This window comes from Uloborus diversus, chromosome 6 (assembly GCF_026930045.1).
Source record: "Uloborus diversus isolate 005 chromosome 6, Udiv.v.3.1, whole genome shotgun sequence".
Taxonomy (NCBI): domain Eukaryota; kingdom Metazoa; phylum Arthropoda; class Arachnida; order Araneae; family Uloboridae; genus Uloborus; species Uloborus diversus.
The window spans coordinates 38,327,332-38,345,711 of record NC_072736.1 but is presented as its reverse complement, the minus strand read 5'-3'; positions in this window follow the sequence as shown (position 1 = coordinate 38,345,711).

Here is an 18,380-nt window from a genome sequence, read left to right as displayed (position 1 = left end):
ACGCACATACAGGCGTCACGAGAAAACTCATTGTTATTAACTCGGGAATCGTCAAAATAGATGTTCGGGTGTCTATCCGTTCTTAGGTATATATGCACGTGTGGTTGGGTCGAAAAAAAACCCCTCAACATTTATTCGGGGGTGAACAAAATGGAAATTAAGGCCGATTTTTGAGTTAAAATTTTTTTGCGAATACAATACTTCCTTTTTTGTAAAAGGAAATAAAAATGTGTGATGTCACATTTCTTGTAACTGAGGTTTCCAATCCCAAAATCCTGAATCCTGCGGGATCCCGCATGATAGTTTGCGGGATTAATTCTGCGGTATTGAGAGCCGAATCCCGTGGGATTTTCAATCCCGCAATTTTTTCATGTAAACGTTTCCCAACTTTTACCGCTTATAAAATGACTATTTTCACAAGCATCATCTGAAGTTAGAAGAATATTCCTCTTATACTTGCAAGAAGAGCAAGAAAAGCTTTGTGTCGCATATGATGAACGGTGGATTTATCATTCATTTAATTTTCATGCGTTCAGCAATTGAGAAAATGCGTATAATTTAAAAACATTTTCGAAAACTATCACTAAAATTTAAATTCCAGGTAATTACGGATTTGAAAAAATAGAGAGATTGCAAAACCCACTGGGGTAGCCTCAATGCAATATTGGAGAACTTCTATAAGCTTAATGAATGCACTGAAAACCTTTAACGTAAAGTGCACAATATTTTTCTACAAAAAAAGAAAACAATGTAAAACCTGCTATTATTTATATATTCGGCACGATTCTAAAAAGGCGACAGAAACTTGGATGACACATAAGATGACTCGCATGACAGTGCAATAAGTTCAGCTGCTCAAGTATTTAGATGTGTCTTTAAAGTGAAAGGTAAAATTAGTGAAATTATCCAAAAACTTTTACTGAGCCTTCGACTTGGTGAAACCACGTAGCACTCACCCCTTGCAGTAATGAACAAAATTCACTGAACCAACTTTTATGAATCAACAATGGTATTCTTAATGCAAGTTAAACTGGATGCAGCAAAACATACATAGCCATCGTTTTTATCCGAAATTTGCAGTTCTTGGGGGGGGGGGGGGGACCAAGCATTACAGTAGAAAAATCTATTTCAGAAGGTGATAAAGATAATGGGGATCTTTTGCAAAAGTGCAGTCACAGTGGAACCACAGCTAGTGTTTTCGTCAAGTTGAACAAAAATCCTTTTTCATCCTGTACTAGCTATGCTTTGTTAAGCTGCATTGGACCTTTTTAGGGCACACTTTTGCGTACCAAACAATAATTACTAATTGGAATTTGACTTTGCAGTGCTCTTCAAACGGTGTACGGATTTAAAAAAAACTACTAATTCAAGTAATAAAAGCAGTCTTTCCTAAAAAGCACAACTTTTTCTATTTTTAGAAGAATTAAGTCAATCCCGCGGGACTAGCTCCTTACATTTCCGAAATCCCGTGGGACTTAAATCGGCGTGGAGTTGGAAACTCTACTTGTTTACTTGTTATGAGTTTAACAACTTGTCACAATTTTACGAACCCCCTTTTCCTGAAAACGTAACATCATTTGTGGACGATCTCTATGTATAAGTAAAAAAAAAATTGGAAAAACTAACTATCATTATTTTTACCAATATAAATTTAAGATACAATGCTAAAATAAATCACAGAAATCGTTTGGTGAACCTAAGCCCTTTGAACATAGTTACGATTAGGGCTACGAAGTCGGAGTCGGACATATTTTAGGGTAAGGGAGTCGGAGTTGGAGTAAGGAGTCGAAGGTTTAAAACTCCAAGAGTCGAAATCGGAGTCGGTCATTTCCCTTCTCAATCCGCAGCCCTGGTTACGTTCGACAATATTGTTTGCTAGGAGCGTCTATAATACTAATAATAATAATAATAATTATTATTATTATTATTATTTATAGTGTAAGATTCTATTTGTGTGGCCTGTTGTCCCACTGTCAAATGTGGCATTTTACATTGAAAAATGAGATTTCCCACACCTAGAAAACACTTCAATTTTAAAACTGAACTAAAAGTTATGGATAAGGTTAAGACAATGAATGAAAAACAAAGGAAAGGAATAAAATTATTCAATGAACAGAATGTAAGTTTCATCGAATTCTAACAGAATTAACTGGAACACACTTTCATAATTTCCTAAAGAAATCCAATAACAAAGTATTTATTAATGTAATTAATCAGTTATTCGTTTCATAACTTAATTACGATTGTTAAAAAGGAATATATTTCAAATAATCCTACTTCCACTTCCTTCCGATTTATTTCAAAACATAAAACGAAAAATGATGAACAAATATTTTCATATTGAAAAAAAAAAAAGCACGTTTGCAAACAACTTATTTTTGTTGGAAATAAGTGAATAAAGTGAATATAAGAATGGCATAAAAAATGAGAGTTTTGATAATTTTTGTCGCAAATGGGGGTACTGAAAAAATTTTCGTTTTTATGCTTTGACATCTCATTTCTTGAAAATGAGTTTTTTGGTTTGTTACTTTGATATGTTGCAGTCAGAAAAACAGTAAACTCACAGGTTGAACTTACTTATAGGTAAAATGATTATATGTATATAATAATTAACTTTATAGTATCAACAGAGTAATATTTGTTGAATGATGAATTTTTTCGTGATCGAAATAGCATTTATATTTCAACCATTACTTGCAAATTGCAATTTTAAGATCAGAAAAATTCAGCAAATGAGGTAATTCAGATGTTTAAAAAACAAATTGTGATTCCCATAAATCAGCCATTCAACAAATATTGTGGAAGTCAAATAAGTCAAGTCCGTTAACTTTACTAAAATTACTTTTCTTGATTTATATCTTAAATATTTAAGTTTTCAGAGGAGAGAAATATTTGTTTAATTTTGATAGTTATTTTCCAGCAAATGAGATGGTAAAAATAACACAAGTTACATTTCAATGCTAAAAGAACAAATTTTTTGAAAAAGATTTTTTTCTGGTGTTGGGATATGTAAACACTGCAAATTTATACAAGCCTACATGCGATTGGTTTGTAAGTATTTTTTTTCTTCTATAAGATCTTTTGAACAAGATGCGTCTGTCCTGTTCGCAGTTACGGGCTAATTAAAGCAATACTCATACCTAAAACTGGATAACTGATTACTTAAATAATGTTTCTGTTTTATTTGATAAGCAGAATCAACCAACTAACATTAATTAAAATTTAAAATATAATTTAGCTATAACGTTATTTAGTGAAGTGCGTTAGCATTTGTGGGCTTTTTTCTGATTCTATAGCGTCTTTTTACCACTTCAGTCTCGTTCGCAGTTACGAGCTAATGAAAAATTTACAATTATACATAAAACTGGATAACGGATAACCAAAATTATGTTTATAATTAATTTGGTAAGCATAATTAACTAGCAGATATTAAAAGTATAATTTAGTTATAACGTTACTTAGTTAAGTGCGTTAGAGTTTGCGGGTTTTTTTCCCTCTTATACTTTCTTTGTAACAATTATAGTTGTGCTTCTCTCTTCTTCGTTGTTACGAGCTACTTAAACGTATACAATCATACTTAAAAATGGATAACTGATAAACAAATTAATATTTCTAATTTACTTGATAACCAGAATTAACTAACTAATAATATGATATACAGTCGAGCCGGCTTAATCGAATAGGCAATTTGTTACAAAAAATTATTCTAATTACCGGGATATTCCATTATCCGGGATAAAAATAACACGCATTAACGGTATTGTACACTGAAATTTTACTATATTAGGCGGGATATTCTTTTATCCGATATTCCAAACAGCGGGTTCGACTGTAGTTATAACTTTATCTAGTTAAATGCGTTAGTATTTGCGGGTACTATTTCCTTACATAACGTCTTTCTAACAATTAGTGTTACTCTTCTATCCTCTTCGTATAGTTACGGGTTATTTGAAATGATATACTCATACCTAAGATTAAAAAACTGAAAACCTAAAAAATACCTTATTTAACTTCTAAGCAAAATTAACTAACTAATATTTAAGATAAAGTTAAGTTGTTATAACAAGTTGAAAAGAGGAAAAAAAAAATTACCTAAGAACAAAACTCCACACAAGTACAAGTAATACCACATTTTATTCAGCCTACGCATTAATCTCTCACTTGCCAACTATAAATGTTGCCTATATTCTCAACTATCGCTCTGATATGCTATTCAAACATCCTGTCCTAACGAGCAAAACACAGGAAGGAAATTTAGGATATGGATTGCTTATTTTTTCGGGCGAAACCACTCCGCTATTGAAATTGCTAATTAATGCATCCTCTGGGTAGGTGCTTGGTCTTCTGGCCGTCGAACTATGGGGCAATGATACTTTAAACTCATTTTCAGCAGGTGTTTTTTATACGATGATTGTTACAAAAGAGCAGATTACAAATAAATATCAGAGGTGAAAATACACATCGCTTGTATCGTTGACCTTTTCGTGGAAAACCGATTATAGTCATACTTGCATTTGAACCACTAAATGTATTTTAGATGAAACTAGCTGCGTTGCCCGGCTTTGCCCGCTCTACCTTGAAAATAAAAATTGTGTCAAGTGACGTATATTCAACAATCAGGCGTAAAAAATAAATAAAAAAAAACATCATGATTTCATTTCCAAACAACGACGACAGGTATTAAAATAATTTTAAGAAATTAAATCTAGAAAGATGGGTTTAAAATGCGTAACCATGGAAACACAAAATAAAATAAGTTTAAGGAATTAAAATGCGAAAGAAAATGGTTCACAATTTGAATGGAATCGAGATTTCTGAAACTTGATTTAAAAAGGCTTGTAACTTTTTTTCCTTTCGAGATAAAAGCTTATTTTTTTGACCATAGGTCGAGTTAGATCTGGAGTAAAAAGGGTCGCTTTTTCCAATGGCGTCAAAAAAAAAAAAAAAAAAAAAAAAAAAAGCTGTGGGACTATTCCTTCACTTTTTATTGATTTATTTAATGAAGAAAGTAGTGCCTAAATTTCAGCTAAGCCTAAAAAAATTCGAGCTAAAAACGCAAATACCTCCCGCCATAATAAAGTTAGAGCATTGTCACAAATTGCGTAGAACGCGGAAAATTCTAACCTTTCTAACGATATGTAATGTTTATATATGCAAGTAATTTTTCATCCCCATATTTGAGAATTTATGTGAAAATTGGACGTAAATTAAAATAAAAAAGGAACTACTCATCGAATTTTTTTCGAACTGGTCTGCAAACCTTTTCAGGACTTAAAGGAACAAACTGCAAAAATTTCAGTGCAATCGGCCGGGTAATTCTCGAGTTTTGCGAGTTCAAACACAGACGCTTTTGGGGGACTTCATTTTATACTATGTAGAGATTTAGCTTAAATATCAGTTAAATCATTTATACAGGAGTCTATCCATCTATGTAAAAATGGATGTATGTGGATGTGCGTGTATGCTGCTCATACAAATCCATGGTTCACGTCAGATCTTTTCGAAATTTGGCACAGAGATCCTTTCATGTTTAGAAACTCGCTTAGGGAGTTCTTTTGCAATTAATAGAAAAATTCGACAGCTCAAAATTTGGAGTCATAAAATTGATCTTTTCTTCACGAACGATATTCTGTATAGTTGTGAATTTTTCTGAATGAAAAGTATGTAAAGAACTTAAAAAACAGCCGCAGATGATGTTTCTTCAAACACTAACTATAATCGTTAAATTTAATACCTTCGTTGCAAGCAAAGAAAAATGGCTAGCAACTTATAACCAGCAGGAAATATTTTAAACACAATCGGCAGAAAAAGTTGGCTTATCAATTCATTTTAAAGCTTATCATCAGTGACAAACTTGGAGGATTTTTGTATAGAAAGCTGTAATTATAAGAAATGTTGCAGTTCAACTTTTCTTAAATTGCTCTCTGCGAAGACCCAGGTTCCATTGAGGTCACAAGTTGCATTCCTTCTTTTAATTCAAATTACTCACTTAAAAAAACGGTAAGCGTAAGGGCTTAGGGAAATTTTTGAGCAGTATTTTCCACATAAACAGCAAAAGGTAGGTTTGATGCAATTTTTTTAACGTCCATGTAGATAAAATTTATCCATTTAATTGTCTGAGAGACATGTGATAATATGCACCCAGGCAACGCCGGGAAGTAAGCTAGTATAAAAATAAAAAAGCGCCGGCACATGCTTTCTAAAAAAAAACCTATAATTTTAAGCAGAACATGTTAACATGTTAATATCTTTGAGCCATATGAATTTGTAAACAGCAGGAATTTTACTGTTTATATGACACTCAGAAAAACGCCATCCGTCCCCTTTTCCTAACCCGAGAAACAAAATCCTTAAATTCAAAAGACTTCGGGAAAAAGATAATCTAGCGTTTCTATTAGTGATGGACATAATCGAGTTCCAAAAATCGAATCACTAGATTGTTCAAGATCATTCGAGAACTCGATTATCACGATTGTCATTGTTCTCGATTGTCAGATCTCGAGTTCTCGATTATCAGATCACGAGTTCTCGATTGTCAGATCTCGAGGACTCGATTATTAGATCTCCAGTTCTCGATTATCAGATTTCGAGTTTTCGATTATCACAACTCGAGTTCTCGATCATTAGATCCCGAGATCTCGATTCAAAAGATCGATTGACAAACGCTTGAGTTCTCGATTTCGAAAGGTCTCGATTGCAATAGCCCGAGTTCTCGATTTCAAGAGATCTCGATTATCAAACGTTCGAATCCTCGGTTTCGGAATATCTCGACTGTCAATCACTCGACTATGAGAAGTACTTGATTCCCGAGATATCGATTATCAAAAGTTCTCGATTATGCCCATCACTAGTTTCTATAGTGTAAGATTTTTTTATGCAATTACGACTTGATGATAGAAAAAATAATTTAATGAAATGTTCTGGTTTCTTGAGAAACAGGCTGTTTAATTTTTTTTATAGACGAAGAAATCTTTAACTCAGATTTTATCTTGCAAATGACAAAGTAATATTTTATAATTTTTAAATGTTACGAGTTATGAAAAACGAGCTGATGTGTGCATCACATGACTTCCTTTTAAGCCAATTTAATGACAATATCGCCTTGGAGTAAGCAAGGAAACACTAAATATTTTCACCCCTAGTTTCTTGCAAACAAAAGCAAAAAAAAAAAAAAAAAAACGTTTTACACAGATTTATTTCCCCATTATTAGCAATTTTAAAGTGATTCAGTGGTTAACTCTTTAAATATCACCAACATTGGCCGAATTAAAACCAGATTTAAAGATTTATAGAAAAAATCGCAAATTTTGCGCCAAATTTTTTCACAAAACTTGGCAGCCAAAAGCTTGGCGATATATCGCCAAGTGTTTGAAAAGTTATAACACCACTTGAGTTAGCATTGAAATTAACAATGAATTCCCCCAAAAAGGTGTAAAAGACCCCCTTAAGAACATCCGAATGCAACCAAAACGGAAGGTGCACAACTAGACCCCACTAGGAGTCTACGTAAGAAATTTCAACTTTATAGGACATACTGTTTTTGAGTTATGCGAGACACATACGCATATACTCACATACACACATACATACGTATATACGGACGTCACGAGAAAACTCGTTGTAAATAACTCGGGGATCGTCAAAATGGGTATTTCGGGTGTCTATACGTTGAATCCACGAGTGGTCGGGTCGAAAAGAAAAATTCAACATTCATTCGGGGGTGAGCAAAATGGAAATAAAGGTCGATTTTTTAATGACTTTTTTTTCGCGAATACAATACTTCCCCCCCCCCCTTTTTTTAAAGGAAGTAAATTTATATTCCTTATCTGGTAAAGCTATTGTGTCTTACAATACAACAAACAAAACTCAAATGTTTAAGAGTATTTCAACAGGGAAAAACTGCTGCGACTGCTGTACCTCAAGAAATAATGAACGGAATCAAACAAAAATTTATCGACAAGTAGCCCTTAGACGGTAAAAGAACTGATTTTATTTTGGCGTCAACAGCTGAAAGAGGGGTGGCGTCCCCCAACGATCTTTTTTTTCCATTGTGAGTGCCATACCTCAAGAAGTAATGCTACGTTCTGGATGAAATTTGGAATAAATGTAAATCCATATGTAAACAGGCGTTGGTTCTATTTTGGAGCCAATCCCTCAATGGCGGGGGGAGGGGGGCTGATTTTTTTTTTGTGTGAATAAAAATAGCTTGATTAATGCAACAACAGGAACGATAAATCGTAACAGGCTGTCGTCTGCGTATAAAGAGTAAAGAAATATACATAGAGAGGCCCCGTCTATGGTAAAAAGGAGATGAAATTGAAGCCGGAATTATGGGATACAGTGGTGTAATGATGAACGTGGTTATGATAACATGATCGCTTCGCGAGGATAGTTTTTACCAATCTCCCAAAGGGACCGTATAAAGTAGCTGTCGGATTGGTTTGCATTTTAATTCATGTTTTAATGCAATTTCAAAAATGTTCTTTATACACTTGCAACGATATCTAAATCTAAGATTAAATTAACAACCAATTGAGACTCAGTAATGGAATGTTTTGAATCAAGATGTGTCTTAAGATACTTAGTAAGAAGCTAAGGATTTTGGGATACAGCGGTGCAACTTCCGGTTTCAATTTCTTAGTATAGCAGGGCCTCTCTATGTAATTTCTTTACTCTATGATTCTCAATGACAATCAATAAGTCGCAAGGCCAAACGATGTCCGTCTACGGTTTAGATTTGGGCACACCATCGTTTTCACGCTGACAAATATACGTGTCATGGTCTCGCGTTGGCAAACGGCAAACCATACAGTTTATTTGTCTTAGCTAAGGATGGACTGACAAAAAAATATCGTACACTCAATTGCTCTTTCAAATGAATATTAAATTTCTTAATTCATTTTTACATTTTAGGAAAAAAAATATATCCTTTTTTCACATTAATTTTAACTTTCAAGAGATCAAGCAATAGTTTATTCGTTACGTCAGTAGTGTGTTTTCGTTTTTATCGGTGATCATAGTCTACAGCGTTCCATTCCTCTTTCTGTTAAAGATCTCATCCCCACAAACTTAAAATACATTCGTTTTTTTAATTAGCAACCAAAATATTCACCAGGAGAAACTAAAATGGCAGAACAACGTTTGCTGGATCAGCTAGTTAATCTATATAAATAAAATGAAGAATATATGTGTGTTTCCTATACTAATCCACAGTTTTGTTTGGATATGGACCAAATTTGGCAGGAAGGTACTTGGGCACCCGAAAAGGAACGTAGGGGGATTTTCAAACGCCAAAAAAGTACCGAACCGTTCGAACTTTAACTTTAGGTCCCGAGAGCGGCATTCAATATCTCTTTCTACCCAAAGTAATTATCCGATCGGTTCAAATTTAACACCATTCAAAAGCCCGCGAAAAATACTTCTAAAATTGATTTAATTATTTCGAATTTAAAAAAAAAAAAGCTGTAAAATCACCGTGAAAAAATTTAAAAGCATTTTTAAGCCTTATGGAAGTTTATTACAGTGAAAATTATCGTTTTCGCGATCTCATTTTAAATTAGCGTGAACAAAACCATTCAGAACCTCGCCATTTTTTTTTCTAGAGTGTGACGAAATAAAATTATGTTTTTGCTTCGTGGTAAAAATTTCTCCTTTTGATTATTATTTGGAGATTTATCTTTTTTTTTGTACTACCAACAGAAGGTAATCAGGGAAGGTTGTGTTTAGTTTATTCGGGGATTTTCGATTTGTCGCTTTCTTTCTTTAAGAATGATTACTTTGACGGGAATTTTTACAATATTTTTTTCTCTAATTGAAGCCCGAGTGTTGAACATGCGTCACTTGACGTAACTTCTATTTTCGACGTAGACCGTGCAAAGTCAGTCAAAGCAGCTAATATTTAAATAAATTAATAAATATATAAAAAATCTCGCAAGGAAAAAATTGTAGAGTTGAAAATAAAACAATTCTTTCTTCTCAAAAAGAAGGGGGGGGGGGATTTTACCCGTGGCGTCAATTTTCTATTCATATTCCTTGAGTTAGCTAAAGATTTATACAAACAATTATCATACCGGGGAGCGATGGTGGAGGACGTTCTATGCTGGATGATAATATTTTTTTTTTCAAGGAGAGGGCGACATTTTGTCGCGTATAGTTTGAAGTGTATAATTTTTCTCAGGCTAAGTATTTATTCTCATTATAACAAATAATGCAAGCATATAAAGTCCTATTTGAACAAAATATTGGGAGGCCTTAATTAGCGAATATTACTTTTATTTTGCCTGAATGTAAACGGTCGTGTTTTTTAGTCAATTTCAGATCAACAATGTTTTTTGCATTTGCTTTGCTTTCCTAATTATAATAGATTTTTTTAAAATGCTTTTTTTTTTTTTTTTTTTAAATTTAAGATGTCTTTCTTTCTTTTAGTAAATGTGTAAATTATGTTTATTTTACATTCTTCTAGTGGTTTGAAATAAATTCTATTAAAAGTTGAAGCTGTTTTTGAAAAAATAATAAATACATTGCTATAAACGGAACTGAAATTTTTTTATTCTCATTTGGTTCAAGAACGTACATTATTTTTTATTTATTAACGTTGCAAATATTATTGGTTTTATAGGTTTTATGCGAAATGGAGACCTAAAATTTTGAGGAAGGGAAGAATTCTGAATACACCGAATGAAAGCCCAATTTTATCGAATGATAAAATTTGAGCATGCATACATAACATCTACTGCATAGGAAAATTGGGCGAACAATTTAAAGATAGAAAATAAGAACATTAAAGTTGCAATACTGTCTCCTAATTTGTCGAACCAATTACTCAAATGTTCCCACCAAAAACGTTTTCGGAGGTCACAGTGACTTCCGCTGATTTACCATCAGGACGATGTTCTGTGTGTGTGGGGGGGGGGGCGCAATTTCTTAAGTTTTCCAGGGGCGACAGACCCCATAGTTACGCTACTGGATAGATTTAAATATATTTTGTCTTTTCAAGTGGAGTCACGTGCATCTTGTGCTTCCTTAAAATCAACCTCTGTGCCCAGGTAAATAGTAAGGCGATAAATAGGCAAGTTTATTTCATTTTTATAGGATAGGAAATATTTTTCCTGATAGAATAACTTCGAGAGAGATAGTGATTTAGTTGGGTAAATGAATGTTAGATGGCAGCACTAGTGATTTTGCAATACAATTGCAAAATTTCGAATTTCAAATCGTGTTTGTTGTGTTTTACGCATACCTGCCATTTAAAAATAATAAGCAGAATATTAGGGGATAAATAAACATAAAATTAAAGCCAAATGACTACAGTGTCATCACAAAGCAAAAATAGTAATAAAACTACGTATGATAATCTTAATCATGAATTTATTCGAAAATATTTCAGTGTACGATGACTTTTGTGGCGTATTTTTTCTGTCTCTTCGTTTTTTGATAAATTTCAAAAATAAAATCTGGCAATATTTTGAAAAAAAGTACTATGTTTCATTCAGAATTTCATAGGATTGGTATGAAAAAAATAGGACTTTGTATTCGAATTCAGTTTCGTTTTATTTCGGTTTTACTACAAATTTTCAAGGTGTACGAACACATATGGGAGCCACTGTATGCATGTCCGGGGGATGGTACAAAAAAAAAAAAAAGCGAAATTGTGAAACTCAAACTTCTTTCGTTGCCTGTTTTACTAGAGATGTTTGAAACAGTGCAAATCTTAAAGTTGTTACATTTCCGATCTGGCGATTCTGCATGACAGATGGCAGCAGTAATCCTGTGTTGGGGGTTTATTTCGGCATTGTTGCGGAGGCTCATAACTTAGCATTCGATTTGCAAATATATACTTTTCCAAAAAATAAATAAGCCAAATTAAATAAGGTATCGTATTTCTGAAAGAAATAACCTTATTGCCTGCTCGTAACTTCAGGAGTGGTTGTGGTTTGAAAATTATGAAAAATAAACGGTTTTTTTCCCATACTTCAATAAATATACTGCACAAGCACTGATAAACTTCTAAAAATTATTTTAGAAGCTTTTCAGGCCTATCGTCAGCCAGAATTGCAAGGTTTATTCGCAACTCCAATAAACTATAGGGGACGCTGGTGCTACTGTCTAGTGGCAGATGAAAAAGGTAAAACAAACAAATGCTGTAACTTATAACTTGCTTTGACGCTTAGTGAATGGTAGTAATTTTTCATCGTGTTTATGGGAAGCTTTTTTTTTTTCTATTCTTCTGAAATTACATTACAACACAATTTGTCTGAAGCCTGTAATTTACCCCAAAGAAAGCACATGAGTTGCGAATTACTCTATGTTATCAAAGTTTAATTACATTTACATTTAATTTTGCTGGTTTTCTTGAAGCCAATGACAGGGAATAAAAACACTAATAAAGTAAAAGTTGTTCCCAATAAACAAAACACCTGAAGAACTTGAAAACGCAACTTGCGCCAGATTAAACATCAGCATGTTGAAACAAATCTTCTAAGGGAAAAACAAATGTTTAATGCCCAGCCATTTGGTTGAGTGACAGTTCTCATGACAATGCTTATCCTTGCTTTTTGAGATGCGTTTTTACATTGTTTAGAATTTTTTTAAGGATAAATGTGTTTAACACACATATATTTAACAGTAAAGAAAAAAAATAGAGCTCTAATCACTGTTATATTTTAAATATATGAAAATAAAAGACTTGGGACAGGGCATACTAATTTCATTTCACTGTACAATTTTAGTTTTAATGGGAAAAAACCTAATTTCGGCAAAGTTGAAATTTGTTTTTGTCCGTTAAAGATGTAAAAAAAGTATCCATACGAAATTTTTTTAAGGAAATTAAACACAATAAAAATACCAGTGTAGATCACAAATTTTAACACTTCTGTAGAATCACCCATGTATAGACAGAAGAAACAGATAAAGTTCTCACATTGTTTAGTTTTTTTTTTATGGTAAATGCTGTCAATACACATTTATATTTAACAGTAAAGGAAAAAAATGGAGCTCTAATTCGCACTTGTGTAGATTTTTAAGAATAGGAGAATTAAAGTCACGGAACAGGGCATATTAATTACATTTAAATGTGAAATTTCATTTTTAATGGAAAATAATCTAATTTTTTCGGAGTTTAAATTTGTTTTTGTCAATTCTAAATGCAAAAAAGTATCCAGAAGAAAGTTTTTTAAGGAAACTAAACAAAATAAAAATACCAGAGTGGATCGCAAATTTTAAAGCTTCTGTAGAATCACCTATGTAGAAACAGAGAGCCGATTGTTCTGTAGTACATATCGCAATCCTTTAACCAAAGTGTCTTAACTGAAAAAAAAAAAAAAAGCAGCAGCATTGGAGAAAAGTTTGCTGGCTCTTTTTGTTGTCTATGCTAATAATACATGCACAAAACTCTGAAATTTCTCTTCTAAATTATGAAATTTTAAATAATGTTGATTTGACTTGTCACTATTGACTATATACCAGATATGTAAGTTAACTTTGAGCGAATTATGTCGCAAAAATGTGCATTAAATTTAGATTTCAAATTTATAATTATTACGTTTTTCCAAAATTTTTAATTGTGTCACTTTTGCTTCCGGGGTGCACTATAGCTAAATTAAAAGTTTTAACTAGTGAAATCTCTAGTTTCATATAAAATCTCTTACACTATTGAGTTAAGTGCTGCAGTGTTATAGGAAGTTCGTAATATTGTCAATAAAGCCATTTGCATTAGTTTGTTAACTATTATTGTTTCATGGGAAGGTAAAGCGCAGAAACAACCAATCTTTCTTTTTTCTCATTTTTGTCCTCTATAGTTCTTTAGCTTTACTTTACAAGCTTGATTACTAGGTTTCCGCTGAAAATAAAGCAAGAAAAGAACTTAAAATTCCAACATTTCTTTACTGTAAGTATTGAATCCAAACCGCGTTTCTTGAAATTGACTCAAAACATCATTTCTACAGATACAGCGCTTTTCCTTCGCACATTCCCACGGCAGTTTTATCCTCTTCGTTTAATCTGTGCATGGTATTACTAAATTTCTATTACGCTTACAGGTTGTGACAATCGCTGATACTCACGGCAACAAAGAGAGCGCTACAAGAAATCCCTGTTCCCCTGCCTTTGATTGGTGGATACACAGTATTCTGTTCAGCGCCTCTTGCGGTTAAAATGGGTGACGTCCAATCAAAAATAAACCAATTTTGAAACGTTGGCATTGATTGGTGGAAGTACAGGATTCCGTTCTGCGCCTCTGGCGGTCAAAATGAGCAACAAATGAAATTTCGAATTTTTCGAGAATTTCAAGAGTTGCGTCGGTTTTGCACAGTAAAGTCATAAATTGTCACGGCCCGAAAGCGTCAGCGCGATATGGTGGGCCATGATCAGTGTAAACCTTGTTGGGAAAATATTTTATAGCACACCGTTAAAAGTCGTTCACGTGTCGCCAGTGCTCTTTTGCAGTTGCTTCAAATGTTTTATCTCTCTCAAGCAACAAAAAACAATACGGTATATACTGACTTAAACCTCTTTAAAAATAACTCATATTAAAAATTATGCTGAAAGTCTAGAGAAATTTCATTAACTTGATTAAGATAAGAGCGAATAATTCCATTTCCCGCATTTATCAAAAAACAATTGAGTCAAAAATATCGTTGGATAAATGGTTGCATAAATCTCCACATTTGCTTGCGAAGATTAGTCCTGACATTTGGTTAGCATTTCCTAAAAGAATATTAATTGTTCTGAAAGCAAGTTTGAGATAGAAGCGAGATAAGACTAACTGTGTGCACATTTATATTTTCCTCTTAATTTAAAAGGGAGCTTTAGTCATTTCCTTCTTAGTCCAGTCAAAAAGATATTTGTGAAGTGATAAAAATGAAGTCGCTCTAAAATTAGAAAGGTGCAAAGGTGTATAACGACTTTTTTTTGTACAAAAATATTAAAAGAATCAATATGCTTTGCCATGAAAAAAATCTGTTAAAAAAATAAAATATGCACTTGCCGTAGATTTTAAATGTTTAGAAGTTTACTTTTTCTTCTTGGAAGTTCTACTTTTGTCAAAACAATTAGTATTGTGTCCTTTTCTTGACGTGGTATGGCTCCCAGTGACTCTAAACGCCAGGGTTATTCAACCAGTCTTGTAAATCGATTTTAAATGGATTCAATAATTATTATCTCATAATTTTAGATAACTTTATACTAATTTTGGAATTTTTCTGTGTTTTTTTTTACACAAAAGTAATATAAAACTATAAAAATATAAATCGAGATTGCTGTTTAACATAGAAAAACTGTTGATCAAAGTTACCCTGAGACTGTAATGAAGACTTGAGGAATAAACTTTCACTGCTAATTAAAACACGTAATTCTGCATGTAAAAGAAGCATTCGAAAACTTTGTACAATAAAATGAGTAAAAATATCACAACTGTGTACATGTACAAAATAAAAACATTTAAAAAAAGTTCAAAAACTCTGCAAAAAGCTATTTTAGGGTTAAGTGTTGTTGGACTTATTTGGTTTTTCGTTCTTTTCATGCACTGAAGATGGAGGTTCGGTTTCAAAACCCCAAAACAGCTGTTTGCAGAGTTTTTAAACTCTATTTAAATGCCTTTATTTGTACACTATTGGTACCCGCACGGCTTTGCCCGTAGTAGAAAATTAAAAGGTCATTTTGTTCGCCTGTATATTTACAAATAATGGATGATGAATTTCTCGCAAATTGGGTAATTCATTCGCTCTTCTATTCCACGTCATGATAATTTCGTAATTTACTCGCCCATCCTAAGATAATTTTGCTCCGGAAAATGTTCTTAAAATTGAAATAGAAGAAGAACAAAATCGAATTTTCGAAAAATCGCTTCGAGGTGCACACCCTGATCCTACAAACTAACTTTGTGCCAAATTTCATGGAAATCGGCCGAACGGTCTAGGCGCTAGGCGCGTCACAGAGATCCAGACATCCAGACATCCTGACAGAGAGACTTTGAGCTTTATTATTAGTAAAGATGTATACGCGTTGTCATATTTTTACTCCCGTTATTCTATGTATTCCATCAGTATCCAATTCATAAATATTTATAACAAAATTGATCTATTCACAGAAATTAATTTATATTCTTATATCTTAAAAAGCTGAGCTTTATTTCTCCTGCGAATTTTTTTCATTATACGTTTTTGAATTTGATCCCCAAAACTTTTGCGAAACCCGAGACGTGATTTATTTTTTTCCATTCTATTCAGCTCTTGCCGTTTCTTTCAAAGTAAGAAGTTCATTTCGACTTCACTTCCCTTCTTTCTAGTATTCCGACGTGAGAAGAATTCCACGCAAAAAGTTCAGAGATGATCGTTAATCGACCACATAGTTCTCTATTTTTTCAAACGTTCTTACCTATGTCCACGATTTCTTCTGGGCTTTAGTATCTTATTTATTTATTTTTACAACTTTCTTTCTTGTTATCCACTTAGACTTTTTTTAAATTGACCATGATTTATATTTTTCAAAACTTTTCTTCTCTGCCTAATTTGGAGATGTATTTACATAACTAGTGGTACCCGCACGGCTTTGCCCGTAATAGAAAAATTAAAAGGTCTTTTGGTTCGCCTGTATATTTACAAATAATGTATGGTGAATTTTCTCGCCAATTGGCTTGTACCCATGTTACGGTTCCACGTTGTGATAATTTCGTATCTCGCCAATTGGTTTGTGCGCATGTTACGGTTCCACGTTATGATAATTTCGTAATTTACTCGTCCATCTTATTATAATTTTGTTCTAAAAATTGGAATAGAAAAAGAACAAAATCGAATTTTCGAAAAATCGCTTCGAGGTGCACACTCCCATGCTACAAACTAACTTTGTGCCAAATTTCATGAAAATCGGCCGAACGGTCTAGGCGCTATGCAGACATCCAGACATCCTCCGAACATACAAACATCCTCCGCACATCCAGACAGAGAGACATTCAGCTTTATTATTAGTAATCCTCCGGACATCCAGACATCCTCCGGACATCCCGACACAGAGATATTCAGTTTTATTATTAGTAAAGAAGATAAAATAAATACAGGGTTAGCATAAAAGGATATCCCGATTTTAAAAATTAATATTTCATAAATTATTACACTTACCACTATAAAGGATAGATAATAGTAAAGATAAACTGGAAGTTTTTTTGAACGTAAGTAATTAATTAAACGTGCTCGTTCCGCTCTAGCGCAGCCAGAAATTCCTTCCGGAAGGCGTTTTTTGGTCACAACAGTCCTTACACGTGTACTTACCAGTGGTGTTCCCATAGGGTATACTTCATTTACGCCGTATACTCTCAAACATTTTTGGACATGCAGCGTATACCCTCCAGCTCTAAAAATTTTCATATTGTATGTATGATTGCATACACATATTGTGTGTAATGGATTACTGGGAGTATACATTCAGAAAAATTAATGGGAACATCACTGGTATTAACTAGTGTATTAGGATTGGCAACAATGTTAAAGTGTCTGGGGGGTGCTGTTACACCCAGGGAGGTAGAAGAGAGGAGATAAATCTTTCCTATTTAGAAGTGGCAACGATTGTTCACTTTTTTAGAGGGCGCTGTCGGCGAACCGCTCCCGACAATTGCAGCAGATCAATGTAAATGATGCTAAGTTTCTCGTTTTTTTAGAGGAAACTATTAAAGCAAAAAAAGAAAAAAACTACTGAAAATTGGTTGTAATAAGGGACTAATATAGTGAACGACGTACGGCTTTCGTCCACAGGAAGTTTGCACAGTATTTTGATGGAAAAATTAATTTTATTTTTCATCACCAACTTGCCGAATTCGTCTGCTATTAATATTGCGCTGTGCGATGTTTTATTTTTTACGAGTTGGAATGTTTCTATGCCTGTAAATAATTGACGAAATGAGAATATAGTAGAAAAATTACGTAAATACGTTTTTTTAATTAGTTGTAAATTTCGTGACATGTTTCGAGAACTAATTAAAGCGAAATAATTTTTGCTTTCACGACAATTAACAGATAAAAATAAATATTTTTACTCATGTATTTACTCACTGTTTAAACAGAATTGTAATCATTATTTTTTTTTTATTTTTGCATTTTTTTTCGACAACCAAATGGAAAAAAAATCGAGAAACCTTATTCATTCAAAAAATTATACCTTGAAACGCTTTTTTGAGATAGTTTTGGGGTTCTCTGTTGAAATTAATCAAGTTTTCGAAAATTACAATTTACTCTTATTGTACAATGTACATGTATTTTTAAATGAAAAATGTTTCCCAATTTTTTTCGATTTGGTTGTAAAAAAAATGCAATAATAATAAAAAACAATGATAACAATTATGTCTAGGCAGTGAGTAAATACATGAACAAAATTTTTATAATCAATATCAGCTT